The following is a 19,369-nucleotide window of genomic DNA, read 5'->3' on the forward strand; positions in this document are numbered from 1 at the left end:
TCCATTTAAGATAAAGTTATACTTGATTAGGGCAAGTCCCCAAATCCAGTAACTACTGCCTTTTAAGGAGAGGGAGATTTGAAAACAAAGAGACACAGAGGAACAAAGCCCACAAAAAGACAGAGGCAGAAATTGGAGTGATTCAGCTAAAAGCCAAAACACCAGGGATGCAGACACAACCAGAAGCTAGTTGAATGTGAGGCAAGAAAGAATCCTCCCTGAGCCAGCCTTCAAATGAAGCACAGATCTACTGACACCTGTATTTTGGACAGCTAGCCTCCAGCACGTGAGAGAATGAGTTTTTGTTGTTTTAAGCCACTCATGTGTGGCACTTTGTATAGCAGCCCTAGGAAGTCAGTACACTCAACACAGTCAATGCTCAGGGATCATAAAGCCAATCTAAGCAATTGTGAGCATTAAGTGTACCAAAAAATGTTTATCCACAGTTTCATGACACTGACAATTTTCCTGAGCACCTAAATACTGGGTATGATATTGTTGTAAGCTATACTGCAGCAACTAACAATCATTCCCCTGAGGACAATTATTCTGTAACAGAAAAACCCATAAGCCCAAGTGATAAATTAGTGATACAATTTCAGTAACTAAAATTTACTTTCTAGCCAAACTACCCGAATAACAAATTTAATATACTAATGTTGTTTCAAAAAAATACAAATAAAACTTACCGTAAAAGGAGAAATAAATATCCAGTACTACATTTAAACCTATTAAAAAAAAAAAGAAGTTAATTAATTCCAGCCAGGTCTGCTTAAAGAAAGTTACAAATACAATGTTGCTCACATTTTAGAAGCATAAACTTCATGGTTATAGGGAACACAGTACTGTGAAGAGAGGAAAGATCATGCAGATTTGCCCGGGCAGATTTACCATATCTCACCACTTTGCCAACACCACCCCCCCAACACAAGTATGCTTTGTTACTGCCTTTCCTACTTTATTTCCACATTGTCTCCACTTCATTTCTACTTATTTTCATTCTGGCAGAATAGCTTTATAAACTTCCAATACCTCAACTTTTGAAAAATTATTAAAACGACAGAACTGTTTTTCAAGTAACAGAACAAAAACTAATGTTAAAATAATTGGGAGCCCTAATATAATCCCCCACAGATTACTTACTAATTATAAAGGGGGGAAATATACCTTTACAATAGAAAAATCTGTCAGTCAGGAGCTTAAACAGTGGTCAAATTTAGGCAGCAAGATATTACAATGTCACATACGTTGTACTTTTGTCAAAAAACATGTTTATTTAACCGTAAACTAATTATTAGGCTACAAACAAATCCAGAATATGAGATATACTATTAAACAACAGACATGAATTCTTTAAAAAAAAATTAATTCCATAAAAAAATGAAAAAAAGAGGGAGATTCTTCTAAATTAAGTGATGACATACACACAACTCTCAAATCCACCTTTTAATAAGATAGCTACAACATACCATATCCAAAATCCACTTATCTCTGCCCGACCTGAGCCCTGGCAAATCTGCATGATCTTTCCTCTCTTAGAAAATAGAAATTCTAATCTTCCAAATCTCCAGCCTTTACTTTCACACTTTACCAGGACATTAGTCACTATGTGATCTAATCCTTTTACCTACATAAATTTTTCCCAACAAATTTTCAAAACTTCACACTGAAATATTTACCATTGACTGTTTTTTTGTTTCTTTTTTATTGAATGTATTGGGGTGACAGATTTCAGGTGCACAATTCCATAATACATGATCTGTACCCCATATTGTGTGTTTACCACCCCAAGTCTCTTTCTACCATTTATCTATCCCCCAAACCCTCTTTCACCTGCCCCCATACTTTATGCCCCACAATCACCACACTATTGTCCATGTCGATGAGTTCTTTCCCAACCCCCAACCCTAACAGCTGTCAGCCTGCTATCAATGAGTCTGTCTTTTTCTGGCTTGTTAGATCATTTGTTCATTAGATTCTACATGTGAGTGAAATCATATGATATTTGTCTTTCTTTGGCTTATTTCACTAAGCATAATGCTCTCCAGGTCCATCCATGCTGTCACAAAAAGTAATTATTTCCTTTTTTATCCACTCATCTACTGATAGGCACTTAGGCTGCTTCCAAATCTTGGCTATTGTAAACACCAACACAATGAGCACAGGGATGCATATATTCTTTCAAATTAGTGTTTTGGGTTTCTTTGAATAAATTCCCAGAAGTAGAATTGCTGGGTCATAGGCAATTAAATTAACTTTTTTGAAATAACACCATACTGTTTTACAAAATAGCTGCAGCAACCTATATTCCCACCAACAATGCACAAGGGTTCCCTTATCTTCACATCCTTGATTTACTGATGATAGCCATGTGTAGCAAGTATGAGGTGATATCTCATTGTGCTTTTAATTATTTATTTCACTGATGATTGAGAATCTTTTCATAGTAGCTATGCTCATTAAGGATATTGACCTGTAACTTTCTTTGAGTGGCATTATCTGATTTTGGAATAAGAGTAATCCTGGCCTCCTACAATGAATTTGGGAGTCTTCCCTTCTCTATAATTATATGGAATAGTTTAAGAAGGCTAGGTGTTAGTTCTTCTGTGAATGTTTTGGAAAATTCACCTGTGATGTCATCCAGACCAGAAGTCGTATTTATTGGAAGTTTTTTGATTACTGCTTCAATTTCATGAGTTGTAACCTGTCTATTCAGATTATATGATCTTCTCTGATTCAGTTTTGGAAGATTGTATGTTTCTAGGAATTTATCCATTTCTTCTAGATTTTTCAATTTGTTGGCATATAGTTGTTCATAATTTTTTTTACAATCCTTTGTATTTATTTAGTGTCAGTTACTTCTCCTCTTCCATGTCAGATTTATTTGGATCTTCTACTTTCTTCTTGAGTTTGGTTAAAGGTTTATCCATCTTGTTTATATTTTAAAGGAACCAGTTTTTTGTTTCAATGATCCTTTGTTTTATAATCTTCTGTATTTTTTTAGACTTTATTTTGTATATTTCTGCTCTCACCTTTATTATTTCCTTACTTCTACTCACTCTGGACTTTGTTGTTCTCTTTCAAGCTTAAGTGTAAAGACTGAGAATTTCTTTTTTTCTTGAGAGAGAGAGAGAGAGAGAGAGAGAGAGAGAAGCCTGTAATACTATGAATTTTCCCCTGAGGACTGCTTTCACTGTGTCCAATAGGTTGTGTGTTCTCGTTTTCATTTGTTTTGTATCACTTGTTTCAAGGTATCGTTTTTCTTCCTTGATCATCATTGTCAAGCTATTCATAGCTTGGAGGACCCTCAGGCTGGCTAGTAACATTATTTAGCTTCCACTGACTTTGTGTGTTTTTCAGGTTTTTTGTATGATTGATTCCTAGTTTCATACCATTATGGTCAGAGAAGATATTTCATACAATTGCATACTTCTTAAATTTACCGAGACTTGTTTTGTGTCCTAACATGTGGTCTATCCTAGAATATGTTCCATGTGCACATGAAAAACATGTATGTTCTGCTGCTTTGAGTTGAAATGCTCTGAAGATACCAATTCCAACTGATGTATTCATCATTTCCTTGTTGATTTCCAATATGGAAAATCTATCCATTGGTATAGATTTTAACAAGGTATTAAAATTCCCTAGTATAAAACCATATAGTCCTTTTATGTCCATCAAAATTTCATTCTATGCTGAGTACATAAATGTTTACAAGGGTTATATCCTCTTTTTGAATTGTTCCCTTTATCGTTATGTAGTGTCCCGTTTGTCTCTTATGATAGCCTTTTTTCTTTCAAGTCTATTTTGTAAAATATAAGTACTGCTATCCCAGCTTATTTTTTCCTTCCCATTTGAGTGAAATATTTTTTCCACCCCTCACTTTTGGTCTGTGTATCTTTCATTCTGAGATGGTGTCTTGTAGACAGCATATATATGGGTCTTGTTTTCCTATCCATTCAGCTATTCTGTGTCTCAATTGGAACATTTAAGCCACTTACATTTAAAGTGACTATTATTAATAGGTACATATTTATTGCATTTTGATCTTTTAAACTATGTTCCTCTTTTTTTTCTTCTTTCTCTTCTTAAAGCAGGCCATTTAATATTTTTTTGTAATAGTGGTTGGGAGGTAACAAACTCTTTTAGCCTTTTCTTGTCTGGGAATCTCTTTATTTCTTCTTCAATTTTACATAATAGTATTGCAGGGTAAAGTAATCATAGTTTTATGTCCTTGTTTTCATCACTTTGAACAGTTCATGCCAATTCCTTCTGGCCTGCAACATTTCTATTGAGAAATATACTAACAGTCTTATGGGATCTCCCTTGTAGGTAACTTTCTCTGGCAGTTTTTAAGATTCTTTGTCTTTAACCTTTGCCATTTTCATTGTGATGTATCTTTGAGTGAGCCTCTTTGGGTCCATCTTGTTTGGCACTCTCCACGCTTCCTGGACTTGTGTGTCTTTTTCTTTCACCAAGTTAAGGAAGTTTTCCAACATTATATCTTCAAATAAATTCTTGATCACTCGGCCTCTTCTCCTTCTGGTTTCCCTATCATGCAGGTGTTATTACACTTCATCTTGTCCCAATGGCAGCTTAAACTATTCTTTTTTTTCATTTTTTCCTTTTGGTGCTCTGATTGGATGTCTCTTCCTACTTTGTCTTCCAAATCACTGATTCAGTCCTCTGCTTCATTCAACCTACTGTTTATTCCTTTCAGTTGTATTCTTCATTTCATATATTGTATTCTTTACCTTTGACTTGTCCTTTTTTTATGGTTTCTATATGTCCTTTTCATACTGTTGAACATCCTTAAAACCACTGCTTTGAACTTTATATCTGCTAAATTCCTTGCCTCCATTTTATGTAGCTCTTCTTCTAGAATGTCCTCCTGTTGTTTCATTTGGGGCCTGTTTGTCCCACCAGTATGGCTGCCTTTGTGTTTGTTTCTATATATAAGATAGATATGCTATCATTACCAGTCTTCATGGAGTGGCTGTATGTGGCAGGTGTCATGTGGAGTCCAGTGGTACAGTCTTCTTGATCACCTGAACTGGGGACTCCAGGAATGTCTTTTGTTGGGATGTGAGCCCTCCTGTTGTAATTGAGTCATGACTGCTATGGCCAATTCATGCATGAAATGGCCCTCAGGCTAGCTGACTGGGAGGCTTAGCCCAAACACAGCATGCAAGCTGCTGTACAGGTGTGGACCACACACACAAAGTGGATTTCACCTCAGCCAGGTTTGGTGCCTGCTGAGATCTCCCTCTTGTTATGCAGTTCATGAAGCTCACTGGATCCTGTATGGTGGGTGGCTGCCAAGAGTCAGGAGGATGGGGCTAGTTGATCTTCTGAAAAGGGGAAGTTACCAGTTAGGTTTCAGGGAAGGTATGGATGGACCTTATCCCAGATCCACACTACCCAGTCTGTCCCAGATTTTGCCCCAAACTTGGCTTGGCAGGGCAGAGCCATGAATAGTCAGGCAGTTGGGGCCTCCAGAGGATCCTCTGGGGTGCATCTGCCTGAAACTCAGAGGGTATTTCTAGCAGTTCGCCTGTGAGGAGGAAGTGCCAGTCAGATTCACGGGAATGTAGGGAGAACGACCCCACTCCAAAGCCACACAACTCAGTCACTGACACCCCTTGAGTCTGCCCAGACCTCTACATCATGCCCAAGGCAGGTGACTCCTGAGTAGGGTTTAAGCTACACAGGGTATGGTGAGAGGGAATCCAAAGGATAGGACTGTCACTTTCCCCCTGGCTGATACCACAGGTAGAACTGCTATACTCAAGAAAGTTGGCATCTGCCGTATGAGAGAATGACAGCACAGGAATCATGGCAACAGTTCCTTGAGTACCCTTCTAAGATCCACAAAACTCAGAATCTCCTCATAAAACTCTAGTCCACTCTGCCCTTCTTCTAGCCAGAGTCCAGGGTGAGTGGTTGCAAACAAAATTTTCTGTGTTGACCCTTTAAGAGAATGTCTTTGTCTCTAGTAGAATCCAGACTCTCCCTAGAGAACAAAAACTGCACTGTTTTCCATAGTCAGTTATGTGCACACCTCTTTCTAGCTTTGGTGCTCTTACCTGAGGAGCCCAGTTGGAGTTTAGACCCCACTATTCTGGGGAAATCCCCCACAGCTGAGATATCCTTCTGGAACTTCAGTTGCCATGGTGGAAACAGAGCCAGCCCTTTTCACATCTCCACTCTTCCTACCAGTCTCAATGTAGCTTCTTCTGTAAATCCTCCTTTAAAAGATTTCCCTTCAGCTAGTCTTCAGTTGATTAATCAGAATGATTATTCTATAATTTAGGTGTAATTAATTCCAGGTTAGACCTGGGAGGAGACGAGTATATGTTCCACCTACTCTGACACAATCTTGAATCCTGTTTCATTCTTTTCCTTCCCAGAAAATAATAAAATAACTTCTAAAATACTGTTGAAGGCCCTGGCTGGTTGGTTCAGTGGATAGTGTCAGCCCGGCGGCCTGTGGTGTCCCAGCCAGAGCACACATGAGAAGCGATCATCTGCTTCTCTTCAACCTACCTCTCCTTTTTCTCTCTCTTCCCCTCTCACAGCCAGTGGCTCAGTTGGTCCAAGCATCAGCCCTAAACACCAAGGACAGCTCAGTAGATTCAATCACTGGCCCCAGACAGGCGTTGCTGGGTGGATCCTAGCCATGGTGCATGCACAAGTCTGTCTCTCTATCTCCTCCCCTCTTACTTAAAAAAAAAAAAAAAGAAAAAGAAAAAGAAATAGATATCTAAAATACTGCTTAAGATAGTGAAACAAAGGAATCTGCAGAAGGTTACGGTAGCTCAGACATACTATAATTGATCAGACAGGTACCCATAGGAGTGGAGAAACATGAAATATAATAAGTAAAAACTATAATTGCATGCTATTTAGAAAGAAGCTATGATACAGAGAGTAAGAATGGTTCAAAGGCCAATCCATGTTTTGTTTCTTTCACTGCCAAGCTTGATGACTACATGTTCCCCAATGACTAGCAGGTAAGTATGAAGGAGGTGTTAGGAAGAAAAATAAAGAAGTCTGTTTAATAAGTTCAACATGAGACATCCAATCTAAAGTTTTACTTAAATGCAATGAGAATTGGGAAGACAAGGAATACAGATAACTAGTCATAAGACATCTACACAGCCCTGGCTAGTTGGCCCAGTGGTAGAGCGTCGGCCTGGCATGCAGGAGTCCCAGTTTGATTCCCGGCCTGGGCACACAGAAGCACCCATCTGCTTCTCCACCCCTCCCCCTCTCTTTCCTCTCTATTTCTCTTTTCCCCTCCCACAGCCAAGGCTCCACTGGAGCAAAGTTGGCCCGGCCTCTGCCTCAGGCGCTAGAGTGGCTCTGGTTGCAACCAAAGCAATGCCCCAGATGGGCAAAGCATCACCCCCTGGTGGCCATGGCTGGTGGATCCCAGTCAGGTACATGCGGGAGTCTGACTACCTCCCGTTTCCAGCTTCAGAAAAATACAAAAAAAAAAAAAAAAAAAAAAAAGACATCTACACATTAAAAAAGTAGTTAGATATGAAGGCACATTACATAAGCAAGAGTGGGCACAATGGAATAAGAGAACAGGAGCTGACATAGATTTCCCAGTAATACTGGGATGGACGATGAAGAATGAAACTGGGAAGCCCCTAATAGAGACTAATAAAATTATAAACTGCTAGAAAATCACACAGTAGCAATTATGTATTATAATCCAAGGTTTGAAAAAGTTAGATAAAATAAAAATGAAAATAAAAGCCTTTTTATACACTATGGAGCCAAAAAAAAATTAAGAACTTAGATCTAAGTGAAAATTATCTGCAAATGTGCAAATAACTGATGTTGCCTATTTTTATTTAAAAACATAAGCTAGGCCCTTGCCGCTTGGCTCAGCGGTAGTGTCCGGCCGATGTGTACAAGTCCCGGGTTCAATTCCCAACACAGGAGAAGCGCCCCCACCCTTCCCCCTCTCCTTCCTCTCTATCTCTCTCTTCCCCTCCCACAGCCAAGGCTCCATTGAAGCAAAGTTGGCCCCAGCACTGAGGTCGGCTCCATGGTTTCCGGCTCAGGTGCTAGACTGGCTCCAGCCGCAGGGAGTGAAGTCTCAGATGGGCGGAGCATCGCCCCCTGGTGGGGATACTGGGTGGATCCCGATCGGGCACATGGGTCTGACTCCCTGCTTCTAACTTCAGAAAAATACAAAACACACACACACACACACACACACACACACACACAACAAAACATAAGCTATATATATTGAAATAAATGTTGATAGTTTTAACTTTAGCCTGTTTCTTTGGCTATTCCCCAAATTTACAGATTTTTCTCTTTAGGTTGAGAACGGTTCATCCTGGTAGCCTCTCAAGGATTCTGGTTACTCATTCAACTATAGCACTCACTGAGAACACCACTCTAATTGAAATATATTCTGGGCCCTGGCTGGTTGGCTCAGTGGTACAGCATTAGCCTGGAGTTCTGGGTTTGATTTCCAGTCAGAGAACACAAGAGAAATGACCACCTGCTTTTCTACCCTTCCCTCTTCCCCTTCTTTCTCTCTTCTCCTCCCACAGCTATGGTTCTATTGGTTCAATCCAGTTAGCCCCAGGCACTGAGAATGGCTAGGTGGAGTCTCCACACCTAGGCACTAAAAATAGGTCAGCTGGGTTGCTAAGCGACAGCCCAGGATGGGCTGAGTATATATAACCCTATAAGTGACTTGCCTGGTGGATCCCAATCAGGGTGCATGCTGGAGTTTATCTCACCTCCTGTCACTTAAAAATATATATCTATTCTGTACTCATTACCACATTCCTGCATCTATACTCATTATACACACACAGTAACAACTATTAAATACCTAACCACCAGTACATTTAATGTGTTTGCATATCTACTGCCCAGGACCAACCAACTGCTTTTCTTTGCAATTTCAAAAATACCCCTATATTCTGCTCACAAAAATTAGGGGATACTTTATAACTTCATATTTGTCTTGAAATATCCCCTAATTTTTGTAAGTAGTTATGTTTTTCACACCTCTTACCAGTCTTTCTAATGTTTCAACAATAGATATAGACACATAACAATTGCTTATTTAGTAATTCTAATATTACGAACAACAAAATGTTACAACACCCTCACGTGTAAATTTTAACCAACTTAAAAATACCACAATTTAAGTACTGACTCTCTATACAAAGTTGTCCAAGCAGTTTTAAAAGTATTTGTTTCAAATTAACACTCCTTAAACAAGTCTCTGGTAAAGAAATCAATTAAACTTAATGAGCACAACAAAAACGTTAAGAACAATTACAGTAAAAGAAATTCTGCAGGAAATAATTCTGTAAACTGTACAGTTACCAAGACAGCATAGGCCACTACAAGGCACTTAAAAAGTTTTTCTTGGCCCTGGCCGGTTGGCTCAGTGGGAGAGTGGTGGCCAGGCATGTGGATGTCCCAGGTTCGATTCCTGGTCAGGGCACACATGAGAAGTGACCATCTGCTTCTCCACCCTTCCCCCATCCCTTCTATCTCTCTCTCCCTACCGCAGCTAAGGCTCCACTGGAGCAAGTTGGCCCAGGCACTGAGGATGGCACCATGGCCTCACCTCAGGTACTAAAAGGGCTCTGGTTGCAATGAAGCATCGCCCCTTAGTGGGCTTGCTGGGTGGGTCCTGGTCAGACGCATGAAGGAGTCAGTGTCACTCTGCCTTTCTACTTCTCACGAAAAATACAAAAAAATAATTTTTTTCTTAATTTATTATCCCTGTTTTCGGAGAAAAAAAATACACACACACATATAAAAGGCATTTCTTTAGGCCTAAAAAAGTAAAGAAAAATATGGTGATTAATATTATAAACTATTCTGGCCATAAAGAAATAAAGAAAGTAGAAACTGCAGAAAGGATAGGATACAGGAAATAATTGGTTAAATGGAAATCAGCAGAGAACAGAGTCAAGTGAAAACTGGTAAAAGAAACTCAAAACCAATATTTAAATCAGAAACAAAAATGAAGAATCAATGAAAGTGTTTGAGGAAGCAGGTATATTTCAATAAAATTTATATCTGCATGAGGTATTTTAGGAAGACTTGTGCCATGAAGTCTTTCTTAGTCAGAAATGGGTGAACATGACTTTTTCTTGGATTGTTATGAGAATGGAGAAATATTTCAATTTCAGGGGAAAAAAAAATATGACCTTAGAATTGGCAATGAATTTTTAAATACACCTACCACATGGAAATCCATGAAAGAAAATATTAAGTAGAAATGTATTAAAATTTAAAACTTTTGCCCTGTGAAAAAATGAAAACACAAACCACAGAAGGATAAATTTTTGTAAAAGACATCTGATGAAGGACTTGTACCAAAAATATACAAAGAACTCTTAAAATAACAAGATGAACCAAAATGTTTACATAGAAAAAAGATCTGATGTCTGACCAGGCAGAGGTGTGATGGATAGAGCATCGGACCCAAGTTCGAAACCCCGAAGTTGCCAGCTTGAGTGCGAGTTCATCCGGCTTGAGACCAAAGTCACTGGCTTAAGCAAGGGGTCACTGGCTCTGCTGTAGACCCCACCCTGGTGAAGGCACATATGAGAAAGCAATGAATGAGCTAAGGTGCCAAAACTATGAGCTGATGCTTCTCATCTCTCTCCCTTCCTGGCTGTCTTTCTCTCTAAAAAAAAATAATAATAACTAAAAGAATTATTTTCTTCAACAAAAAAGTTAATTTCCTTTTCCTTCATATTCTATTTCATCAAAAACTACTACCCATATGGATAATAGCTTCACAACCTTTAAAAATACTCTTTTATAATGATCATTCTGCTTCTAAACTTTTCAGCTTTCTTTACTTCCTAGTAAATTGATTCCAATTAATTGAGTCTTCCTTCTATGTCCTCAACATGCAAGTGTTATATTTCAATTTCTTAATAAGAACTTTTTAAAACAATCTGTTTTAAAAAACAGAACTTTTTTTCTTTTATGCTTTATATAATTTTGATGTTGCCTCTGCAGCATCTCACCTGCCCCTCCACCCCCTTGTAGTAGTATGATTTTCCTTTGGGTAAGCACCCAATGCCCAGTTATTAAAGGTGCTATATAGTAATAAGAAAATAACCTTGGTCTTTATAAAGTTTAATAGAATTTCTAAACCTCTAACAAGTTACTCTAGACGAAAAACATCATTCACATCACAACTGCCCAACTCTACTGGTTACCCAGGCATACCATTCCCACAAACCCATTCAGATATTCCTCTGAAACTGCACACCACATTACACTCTCAAAGAAAAAATCTTTGAAATGACGTTGGGCAGATAAAATATATTATGCTCACTTTGTTAAAGATGGCTCTGCCCACATGGAAGCCCGTTGCCCAGGTGACTGCTTTGGGATGGGCATGATTGTATTAATGTGTGTTGGGGGAGGGCTTTTGCGCCAAAAGGTTTTAAAAGAAAGAGAGATTCCGTTGTTTGGGGAGAAGAGTGTTTACGTTCTAGGAGGAGCCCATGCTGTAGGAGAGCAGAGAAAGGCCACATGGAGGAGGCCAGGAGAAGCAGCCAAAATGCTGGAGTGCTGAGGGAGAAGCCAGTTTGTGCAGTTTGTGCAGAGAGAAGAAGATGGGGAACAGAGGTGAATAAGTCTGGTGAGCTAGGAACCTTTGATTCTAGGAAACTCGGGTAAGTCAGTAGCTTTGTGAGCACTGAATGAGTGGGTTTTGGAGCCCAGTATGTGTATTTCTTGCCCGCCGGGTGCAAGCTAGGATTAAAGAGGACGGCCCACCAGTTCTTGGCTCCACTGTTTCATTACCAACTGTCCGAATCAAATGCAAACCTGCATTGGCCAGGCAGCTGTGATGGTGGCCGTGGCTACTGGCTTTACAAATGACTACTTACACTCAAACACTTTCAAATGTTTACAAAATCTCATGGTTTAAAAAGATATATATCCCACAAAAAAAAGGCAAATACATCTACAAATGTGGTGATTATTAAGGTCTGACCCTTGCCAAGTACTAGTCAGATATCAGTAATTTACCATATTTTTTGCTCCATAAAACGTACTTTTCCCCCCAAAAAAGTGGAGGGGAAACGCCTGTGCATCTTATGGAGCAAATGTTCATTTTTTTAGCTGCTGCGGGGTGCTGCGCCAGTAACTATATGTAGAATGAACACCAGCTCATTAGCAATGCCTTAGATGGCACTGAAGATGGTATCATATATGAAAATAACGAAGAAAGTGATACCAGTGATTGTGAGCAACTGAGCTTCTTAAATTCTGACACTAACGATGATGAGATCCTGGGGTTTCTAGATAACTAGAGAGTATCTGAACATTAAAGTCTTTTCTTATTTGTTAATAACAGTAGTAATGGTTGCTAATACTGGTGTTGAGTTTACATTGAAATATTGTGGTATATTTTATTAAATATTTCAACACACCATTTGGTTCAGAATATTTTTTTTCTTATTTTCCTCCTTAAAATCCTAGGTGCATCTTATGGAGCGAAAAATACGGTACTTACAAACAGAAAAAAGTATGTATTCTTCGTAGCGCTTATATCATGCCAATCTACTTCAAATTAACATTGAGAAAAGAAATAGCACTCTAGGCAAAAGATGTGAATACACCTTTTTCCAAAGAAGATACACAAATGGACAATAAACACATGAAAAGATGCTCAACATCAGTAAGAATTAGGGAAATACAAATGGAAACCACAATAAGAAACCACTTTACTCACATTAAGATGGCTATTGTAAGAGGGGAAAAAAAATAACAAGTGTTGGTGAGAAGGTCGAAAAACTGGAATTCTTGTGCATTGCTGCTGGGAATGTAAAACAGTGCAGCCACTGGTGGAAACAGCATACAATTTTTTCAAAACATTAAAAATAAAATTACCATATAACCCACCAATTCCACTTCTAGATAAACATCCAGAATTATTGAAAGCAGGGACTTGAACAGATATATGAACAGCTATGTTCATAGCCACATAATTCACAACAGCAAATTTAATGTCCACAGGTGGATGAATGGCTTTAAAAAAATAGTAGTATATACCTACAATGAAATATTACAGGTATATATTGCCACATTAAAGTCACTGGAAGCCCTGATCAGTTGGTTCAGTGGACATACCAGTCAGGGCACACATGAGAAGCTATCATCTGCTTCTCTCCCTCACTGTCTCACCCTTCTCTCTCACTGTCTCACCCTTCTCTCTCTCTTCCCTTCTTGCAGCCTGTAGAGCCAGAAGCCAGGGCTATCAGGGCTGCCATCACAGCCGCCCAGCCCATGCAGGTTCGCATTTGATTCGGACAGTCGGTAAAGAAACAATGGAGCCAAAAACTGATAGGCCATTTTCTTTTAATCCTAGCTTGCACCCAGCGGGCAAGTAAAAATACACACTGGGCTCCAAAACCCACTCACATTCAGTGCTCACAAAGCTACTGACTTATTCGAGTTTCCTAGAATCAAAGGTTTCTAGTTCACCAGCCTTATTCTCCTCAGTTCCCCATCTCCTTCTTTCTCTCTACACAAACTGCACACAAACTGGCATCTCACTCAGCACTCAGCCATCTTGGCTGCTTCTCCCGGCCACATGGCCTCTTTCCGCTGCTCTCTGCTCTGCTCCCTCTGCTCTCTCATGCTAATCATCCCAGGAACCAAAAGAGCAATCTCCCGTTCTGCCCCCATTTTATAGTGTAGATTCCAAACCTTTAATCCAATATACAAAATAGGGAAGTCTCTAATACAAAGACACTTCTCTGAGGCATGATTGGATTGTACCACCCCACATCAAAACGGGTGGGAAAGGCTTAATCCCAAAACCAAGCCCCAGGCTACAAGGATTCTCAACACACATTAATATCACCTGGGCAATGGCCTCACGTGGGCAGGGCCATCTTTAACAAAGTGAGCATAATACATTTTATCTGCCCAACACAGCCAATGGCTCAACTGGTTCCAGCATCAGCCCCAGGTGCTGAGGATAGTTCAGCTGATTCAAGAATAGGCCCCAGACAGGGGTTGCCAGGTGGGTACCAGTCTGGTACATGCAAGTCTGTCTCACTATCTACCCTCCTCTCAAAAAAAAAAAAAAAAAAAGAGAGACACATAATGAAGAATGCCATTTAAATCACCTTATACCTGTCTATCCAAAACCCACAAACGTCACTAAAATACTCACCTATATGTATTTTACAGATCCTCCTTCAATGTAAATACTGGATGAATTTATTAAAAGACAATTTACCAAAGCTTGCTTATGAAGAAGCAGATAATCCTAGCAACCCTGTATCTATTAAAAATACTGAACATGTCTTTAAAATTTTTTTCCACAAAAAACCCTTGCCCTGATGGCTTCACCACTGATTTTACCAAAAAATGTAAAGAAGACAATACACATTCTGTATAAACATCTCAAAAAAACTGAATGCAGTGTGGACAAATACAATTTTTTTTTAGGAAATCAAGATGCGGCCACAAACTGAGCCTGGCAGGCTCTGGGAGGACCTGCAAGGTGACCTTGCAAACTCAGGGAACTAAGGTAAACACAGGATGATCTAAATCAAACCTAGCTGGAAGCAGTTTATGGTGGCTAGTCATATCCTAGGGAGAAACTTTCTCTAAGCAAAGGTCAATGCTTGCTTTTGCTCAAGCCTGTCTGCTGTCTTTTGTATCTACAATAATACACCTGATGACATGCCTTTGGAATGCAAGGATCATCTTCCTTCTTCATCAGGCCAGCCATCCCACCAGAGCAGAAGCCAATAAACCCCTCATTGTTATTATTATGTAAACCATTAACTGTTAACTGTCCTGTTCCTGCCTCTGTAAACCTTTCAACATATACATTTTCACTTTTAACCAATCTCAGAGATATTCCCCCCTTGCCTTCTCCTGCCTCCCTAATCTATCACCAATGAATTTCATGTAATAACCCTCTTACATATTCTCCTTTGATTCTGAAGTATAAAATAAGTGGTGGAACTGCCATTTTCCAGACACTTTTTCACTTCATTGAGACTTTGCTTCTTGGCAATTGTCAACAGTTTGGCTCAAATAAACTCATAAAAAATTCTTACAGGTTTGGAAGTTGTTTTTACATTGACAGGGAAACATCCCAGGTCATTCTATGAGATCAATGTTATCATCATTCCAAAACCAAATACATTATAAAAAGAAAAACTACAGCACAATGTCCTTCCTAAACAAGGATCTCCAGTAACGCAAACCAAGAATTACGGAAGTCAGTAACACAAATAGCCCAATAGAAATGGGCAAAAGTTATACACAGGTACTTATGCAATGTAGATGATAAGTCCATAAAAAGTTGCCCCAAATCCTTGGTTATTAGGGAAATGAAAATTAAAACCACTAAGAAATAATACTACATGTAAAGCCAGTAGCCACGGCCACCATCACAGCAGCCTGGCCCATGCAGGTTCACACTGGATTTGGACAGTAGGTAAAGAAACAATGGAGCTGCCCTGGCCGGTTGGCTCAGCGGTAGAGCGTCGGCCTGGTGTGCGGGGGACCCGGGTTCGATTTCCGGCCAGGGTACATAGGAGAAGCGCCCATTTGCTTCTCCAACCCCCCCCCCCTTCCTCTCTGTCTCTCTCTTCCCCTCCCGCAGCCAAGGATCCATTGGAGCAAAGATGGCCCGGGCGCTGGGGATGGCTCCTTGGCCTCTGCCCCAGGCGTTAGAGTGGCTCTGGTGGCGGCAGAGAGACAACCCGGAGGAGCAGAGCATCGCCCCCTGGTGGGCAGAGCATCGCCCCCTGGTGGGCGTGCCCGGTGGATCCCGGTTGGGTGCATGCGGGAGTCTGTCTGTCTCTCCCCGTTTCCAGCTTCAGAAAAAAAAAAAGAAACGGAGCCAAAAACTGATGGGCCTTCATCTTTAATCCTAGCTTGCACCCGGCGGGCAAGTAATACACACACTGGGCTCCAAAACCCACTCACTTTCAGCGCTCACAAAACTACTGACTTATCTGAGTTTCCTAGCATCAAAGGTTTCTAGCTCACCAGCCTTATTCACCTCTGTTCCCCATCTCCTTCCTTCTCCCTGCACAAACTGGCCTCTCACTCAGCACTCCACCATCTTGGCTGCTTCCCCTGGCCTCCTCCATGTGGCCTCTTTACTCTGCTCTCTCCTCTAATGCTAATCCCAGGAACCAAGAGAGCAAGCTCCCGTTCTGCCCCCATTTTATAGTGTAGAAACCAAAACCTTTAATCCAATATACAAAATAGGGAAGTCTCTAATACAAAATCACTTATCTGGGACATGATGGGATTGTACCACTCCACATTAAAAAGGGTGGGAAAGGCTTAATCCTAAAACCAAGCCTCAGGCTATAAGGATTCTGCCTGCCCACAGCCCGCCCCCAACACACATTAATATCACCTGGGCGATGGCCTCCACATGGGCAGCGCCATCTTTAACAAAGTGAGCATAATATATCCTATCTGCCCAACACTACATATCTACTAGAATGGCTAAAATTTAAAAGACTGATCATACCAGTGTTTTTGAGAATATGGAACAGCTAGAACTCACACACTGCTAGAGAAGATGTAGAATAGTAAAAGCACTTTGGAAAACTCCTAGGTATTTATCCAAAATAAATGAAAGCACATAACATAAAGACCTATATGTGAAAGTTCACTGCAGTTTTATTTGTAATATATTACTATATGGCCAGTGGCCGCCGCTGTCGTGGCCATTCACATGCACATTCACATTGGATTCCGGCAGATGGTAAGCCAGGGGTCCCCAAACTACGACCTGCGGGCCGCATGCGGCCCCGAGGCCATTTATCCGGCCCCCGCCGCACTTCCGAAAAGGGCACCTCTTTCATTGGTGGTCAGTGAGAGGAGCACATTGACCATCATTAGCCAAAAGCAGGCCCATAGTTCCCATTGAAATACTAGTCAGTTAGTTGATTTAAATTTACTTGTTCTTTATTTTAAATATTGTATTTGTTCCCATTCTTTTTTTACTTTAAAATAAGATATGTGCAGTGTGCATAGGGATTTGTTCATAGTTTTTGTTATAGTCCGGCCCTCCAACGGTCTGAGGGACAGTAAACTGGCCCCCTGTGTAAAAAGTTTGGGAACCCCTGTGGTAAAGAAACAGTGGAGCCAAAAACTGGTGGGCCATTCCTTTATTAAAGTCTCGCACCAGCTGAGGAGCAAACACATAGGGAAAACACTTCCCTTTCACTCAGTGGTGTAGGAAATACTACTACTAGTTTATCTACTCACCTGTTGGACATTTGGGTTGTTCCCAAATAGAAATATGTATTTGTAACTGTTGGGCAAATGAGTTCATAAAATTTGTATTTTTTGAGTTTCCTCACTTTTAGTCTTAGAAAATGGCGCTGGGCAGCCATGTGTGTGCTTGCCCTCAGAGCAGGGCAATTCATTGCAAATTGCTGATTGCATTCCTGCTTGGGAGGGGCCACTGTTTTACTAATGTTTGCTGGCAGAGGAGTCTTTTTTTTTCTTTTCTTTTCTTTGCAGTTTTTGCAGGGAGAGAGAGGGTGTGCAGATGAGGAACCAGAGCTGAGGGACTTTGAGAGCTCCACTGAGGCTGGTTGGGGCCTTTGATTCTAGGAGGAACGGAGAAGATTCTCCTGGTTGTGGAATCAGAGAATGCGTCAGGGCTTTGGGAGCCCTGAATGAAGGAAAATGTTTTCCCTGCCTGTTTGCTGCTCCACCAGTGCAAGACTTTAACGGAATAGCTCACCATTTTTTGGCTCCACTGTTTCGTTACCATCTGCCCAAATCCAATGTAAACGTGCATGGCCACAACAGCAGCAGCTGCTGGCCTTACAATGGGTCTATCATTCACCAATAAAAAGGAATAATCTATTCATACACACAAAAAACTGGATGAATCTCAGAATAATTTTGCTGAGTGGAGGAATTTTTAGTAATATGTTATAGTAATTAAATATATAGAAATATAAAAAACAAAAATATGGAAGATATATAAAAGTAATTAAAATATAATTTTAAAAATAATTATTAAAATTAAAGTTACGCCTTCTGGATAGGAATTAATATAGTGGGTGCAGATGTGATAAACAGACTCTGACTTTCGAGCAGGGCCCAGTTAGTGTGTGTGTGAAGTTATACATAGATAAGAAGTGGCTTGGTGTCATAACTTTGTAAGTTAACGTAAATAAGAACATCTTAAAAAGTAATTTGACGTAAACATTTCGGCAGATTAACATAAAAGGAGTTCCCTACTAGGAACTCCCAAAAAGGTGGTTTGAGGTGATAATCCTGTAGATTGACACCTGTTAGAAGGCGCTGGCCAGAAAAGGTACCTGCTGCAGTAGTCACCCAGACTCCAACATGAACGTGGACTGTCTCCAAGCAACTCTGACCAAAGACAGCAGAAAGGAGCACACCAACTAGGCCTTCTTAAGCTGTACCTAGGCATGCCAAAAGGATTTTTGAGTAATAAATTGCCTGTGTGATTATTGCAATTAACTCTGTGTCGGTCGTGTTTTTCCTCTGGTGGCAGTTAGTGTCGGCACTGATAAGTAGAATCCTCATAGCAAAATGGCTGCCAGGCCTGCTGATAAACAGCAGGAGTGTCCCACTGCACGGGGAAGTCGAATCAGGGACGCCTGATCGACATAGAGCATGGGCTCTACTGGGACAAGAAAAAAAAAAAAAAGACAAGAAAGAGCATACTATACATAAAGATTCTATCTTCAAAAAATTCTAGAATATATAAACATCTATAGTGACAGCAGAGCAAGAGTCACCAAGGAAGGCTCTGGCCAGGTAGCTAAGCTGGTTAGAGCATTGTCCCAATATCCCAAAGTTGTCAATTCGATCCCTCATATGGGCACATACAAAAATCAACCAATGAGTGCAGAAATAAGCAGAACACAAATTAATGTATTTATCTCTATCACTTCCTCTCTAAAATCTGTTTTAAAACGTCACCATAGAACAAGGGCTATGAATTACAAAGAAAAACTTTCCTTTTGGAGGGAGGTGATAAATATGTTCACTACCTTAATAGTGATGATAATGATATACACTTCCCAGATACAAATACACACGTGAAAACTCATCAAATTGCACACTTTAATATGCAGTTTGTTATACAGTAATTATACATCAATAAGGCTGTTAATAAAACCATAATAATGCAAATTAAAATTCCCAGATATCACTATCCTGCTAACCAGAATGGAATTAAACATATATATTTGTATTCAGTAAGGATAACATCCCGAAACTCTCATTCATTGCTGGTGGGAACGCAGAGTGATACAGCCACTTTGGAAAAGCATTTCAGCAGTTTCTTCTAACGTTAAACATA

The 19,369-nt window shown here is 40.1% G+C and overlaps 1 protein-coding gene across 3 annotated transcripts in view; it reads right to left on the bottom strand.

Moving 5' to 3' along the window:
* ARHGAP12 (Rho GTPase activating protein 12) overlaps nucleotides 1-19,369 on the bottom strand; it is a 153,688-nt gene that overhangs the window by 128,774 nt on the left and 5,545 nt on the right. For all 3 annotated transcript variants that reach the window (XM_066386879.1, XM_066386878.1, XM_066386880.1), the window contains exon 2: nucleotides 690-728. The gene's annotated coding sequence lies outside the window, so the exon portion shown is untranslated. The remainder of the gene's footprint in view (nucleotides 1-689; nucleotides 729-19,369) is intronic.

This window comes from Saccopteryx leptura, chromosome 5 (assembly GCF_036850995.1).
Source record: "Saccopteryx leptura isolate mSacLep1 chromosome 5, mSacLep1_pri_phased_curated, whole genome shotgun sequence".
In the NCBI taxonomy this organism is placed as follows: domain Eukaryota; kingdom Metazoa; phylum Chordata; class Mammalia; order Chiroptera; family Emballonuridae; genus Saccopteryx; species Saccopteryx leptura.